This window comes from Nannospalax galili, unplaced genomic scaffold, assembly GCF_000622305.1.
Source record: "Nannospalax galili isolate Female #2095 unplaced genomic scaffold, S.galili_v1.0 scaffold402, whole genome shotgun sequence".
Lineage (NCBI taxonomy): Eukaryota > Metazoa > Chordata > Mammalia > Rodentia > Spalacidae > Nannospalax > Nannospalax galili.
Window position 1 is genome coordinate 138252 of NW_008348875.1, and position 4089 is coordinate 142340.

The 4089-nt window shown below is 40.2% G+C and overlaps 1 pseudogene; it reads left to right on the top strand.

Annotated features, from left to right (window-relative positions):
- The first annotated feature begins 260 nt into the window (after positions 1 to 260).
- On the top strand, positions 261 to 353 carry LOC115072537 (annotated as a pseudogene).
- The last annotated feature ends 3736 nt before the right edge of the window (positions 354 to 4089 follow it).

The window sequence follows — 4089 nt, forward strand, 5'->3', positions numbered from 1 at the left end:
TCAAACACTTGTAAAAGGTGGCTAGTGCCATTTTCTTCATTGGAAAACCTGAGGTTCTTAAAAAAAAATAGATTAAAATATTGTATCTGGAAACTAAACCAGAAAATAAAAATCCATTAAATTTTTCTGAACCATTTGTTTTATTCTTGTCCCCTGCAACTCTGATTTCAAGCATGCAGAGATCAAAGAGACACCACCATACATAATTAGTGGAGAAATTAAATAACGTGACAGACAGAACTGGGATGATAAAGGAGCCCTTGCTTCAGCAGCACACATGCTAAAATTGGAATGATATGGAGATTAGCACAGCCTCTGGACCAGGATGTCAGGGAGAAACATTCTATAGTTTTGTTTGTTTGTTTCTACAAATATTTAGAATTTTCAGATAAGATTTTAAAAATAATAAGGGGTCTTTCACTGTTAAAAAATAAAATAAAAGTTATTAACTTAAGCAGTCATTAATATATACAAAATTGCTCTTCAATAAGGTCTACTGAGAACTTCATCGCATTGCTCACCTTAAATCAGAGATAATGATGAAAACGAAGGAGTTCTGTCCCCAGGTCTGTGTGTAGACCTTGGCAGTCACATGGAAATAGTCTTTGCCGAATATTTTCTTAAGTATTTCTTTCTGTGCTCATCAGAGCAAGTAAGGCATAGTCTCCCAGCAATAAGAGAGGTATGGAGAAACTTTCAAATATTTTAGAAATTAAACATCAACTCACAGTGCTTCCAAGCTGAGCTAGTTTGGAGATAAAGCACTTCAACACTGATGAATGCAGGTTTACTGATCTCAACACTTACTCATTTAATAACCTGAGAGACTGCAAGTTTTGAGGAGAGGGAGAGAGAGAGAGAGAGAGAGAGAGAGAGAGAGAGAGAGAGAGAGAGATTAAACTATTAAATACTCCAGTTGGAAACAATAATCTCCCAGAAACAGAAAACAGAATAATTTCTGTATTATATACCGCCTCCCGGTTCATGGTTCACATGTCATCTCTTCCCCACTCATTTTATGGGTTGAGTATCCAGGGATCCAGGAAGTATCTCCCATCTCCTCACATTTTGCACTGCTCATGTTGGAAAGGATATGGACAGAAGCCCCACAAGTATCTCCGTTCCTTCTTAGTATGTGACAGTCCTGGACCACTCTTAAAAAGTAAAAAAAATGCAACTCACTAACATTTAAATTTTACTAAAACTCTATTGACAAGTAATTTAAACACACTATACTTTAAAAATAGAAAGCCTTAAACCCTAGGGAAGATCAAGCTACTTTTGTTTAACTACATTGACATGGTATGAAACTGTGCTCCCCATGTTTATGTTTATACCCGCAGACCAATGCTACTGTTTGCCTTAATAAGAGTAGCTTCTCTTCACAACTAATGGTGGTGAATGCTGCCTGATGGTTGTTCAAGGGGCTTACCGTCAGTGATAATGGAGTCCACAGCCTAGAAAGGGCGTTTATACCACCCTCTCCAAGACTCAGTGATCATCACAGGAGGGTGGATGGAATGTCAGGGCAGGGATAGTGAGAGAGGCAGTGAAATGTCATCTTCTGGGTATAATCCCACAGACACTGCATTGATGTGCACAGGACCTGCACAAGATGGGGCCTGCCAACAGGCAACCAGGATAGGCAAATGGCTCATAGGACCCTACCCTTCCCTCATGGCTTTTGTTAGATTCTGAGACAGGCCTCCAAGACTCAGTGATCATCACAGGAGGGTGGATGGAAGGTCAGGGCAGGGATAGGGAGAGAGGCAGTGAAATGTCATCTTCTGGGTATAATCCCACAGACACTGCATTGATGTGCACAGGACCTGCACAAGATGGGGCCTGCCAACAGGCAACCAGGATAGGCAAATGGCTCATAGGACCCTACCCTTCCCTCATGGCTTTTGTTAGATTCTGAGACAGGGGTAGGCATTGAGCATTCTAGGCTTAAATGCTTAACTCCAAACCCAAGGTCATCCAGATGGTGCCGGTTAAAATCATTTTGTCACAAAACAAAACAAAAGGTTGTGAATGTGAGAAAGGGATTTGTCAGAAATAGGCAGAGGGATAATGGGTGAGGCCAAGATAAAAGAGAGTAACAGTTCAAATTGCATAATAAAGATATATGAAATTGTCAAAAAATTTAGTAAGTTATTTTAAAAGGAAAAATGAAAAAAAAATGAATAGCAAAAAAAGAGTTGCCAATTTTCTTTCTTTTCTGTCACTCCTTAAAATAATCTGAACTTCCCCTTTTAACTGATTGCTCTGCTTGTTCCTATTTCTGTCTTAGTTTCTCTTACTGAGGCTCTAATAAAACACCATGACTAAAGCAACCTGAGGCAAAAAGTTTTTTGTTTTTTTTGTCCCACAGATTTAGGGTACAGTCCACCATGGTGGAGAAGTCAGGGTGGGGGTACATGAGGTCTTGGTCTCATCCTATCCACAGCTGGAAAGCAGAGAGAGGTGAATGTTGGTGGGCTGCTGACATTCTCTTTTATTGAGTCTAAGACTCCTTCCAACTAAACAGCACCACCCTTATTAAAACGAGTCTTCCTGCTTCAGTTAACCTATTCAGATAATCTCTCACAGACATGCCCAGAGACTTGTCTCCAAGGAGATTCTAGACCCTGTAAAGCTGGCCACCAGTGTAAACTATCACAATTTCTATAGCACATAGCTATGTGGCTCTCCCTTTCTTCCCTTCTCTCCTTAGATCAAGCAGTTCCCAGGAAGGTGGAGCATCTTCAAGTATCATTACACAGAAAGTTTCCTGTCTCACAATTTGCTGTATAAACACCTTATGACTCTTGATTAGAAGATTTTCAGTGTTTGTTATAGTGAATATGTAAATGCTATTCACAATTGAGTCAGGCCATGTCATTTCTTCCTATGCCTGCATTGCATTTTATTTTCTCTGCAGATCAATTTTGTTATTTATTCTCTTGCTTCTGTATCAACAGCCCTAACACCTCTAAACTTATTTATTAATATATCTTTTGTGAGGGTGTGGCCATTGGGAGGTTTCTTATGTTCCAATGGGTGCCCTCTCACACATGCACCCATTCCATTATGTCATTCCATTCAACATTTGCTTAATACTTTATGTGTTGCAATACTAAAATACCCAAGGCTGAGTGCTTTATAAAGAAAAATTTTTATTCAGTATCATAGTTTTGGACATTAAAAACCATGACACAAGCATCTGCTACATTCTGAAGAGGGCCTCATGGTAAACAGCATTACCTGGATGGTATATGTGAAGAAGAAGTCACAGGAAGAGACATGTGTTGATAGGCCAAGTTGGTTATCATAACAGCCCACTAGTAGGGATGAACTTTTCCTGTGAGGCTCAGCTTACAGACAGAGCACAACAGGCCCCTTCCTGAGGGTACTCACTGCCTGGCCACTTCATACTAGGTCTGACCTCTCAAATTTTAAACACCAAACTTGTGACCAATTATTGAGAGAATCAGCTTTTGGTGAGCAAACTTCAGCAGCGCAACAAGGCACAACTCTGATCATTATAAACCAGTCTCATCATGGGAAGCCAGGAGGGCAGGATTCCCTAGAAGGGAGTCCTCTCTTATAAACCAGTCTCATCATGGGAAGCCAGGAGGGCAGGATTCCCTAGAAGGGAGTCCTCTCTTATAAACCAGTCTCATCATGGGAAGACAGGAGGGCAGGATTCCCTAGAAGGGAGTCCTCTCATATGGGAATGTCTGGTTGTACAAACCTTGTCCCTCCCCATTCCTGGAGTCTTACCTTCCACTTGTAGGAAACTCTTCATATATTCTTTGTTGTTGACATGCAGACTTTCTTGCTTTATTTTCTTCATTTTTCCTGCTTTAGTTTTATACTCAGACCAGAATTTTTCAAAACTTTGACATGTAGGTATATTTTAAAACCAAAACTCTATCAAAAAGCAGACAACACATTTTCCTTACTGCCAATGGGAAAGGCCTAAGTGGCACTAATCTCCATATTCCAAGGACGGGTTCTGCTTTCATATCTAAATATCAATCTGTTCACTTTGGTGATCTGAGAGATCTATTCTATGTACATCTGTGTCCCCTTATCCCAACAGGA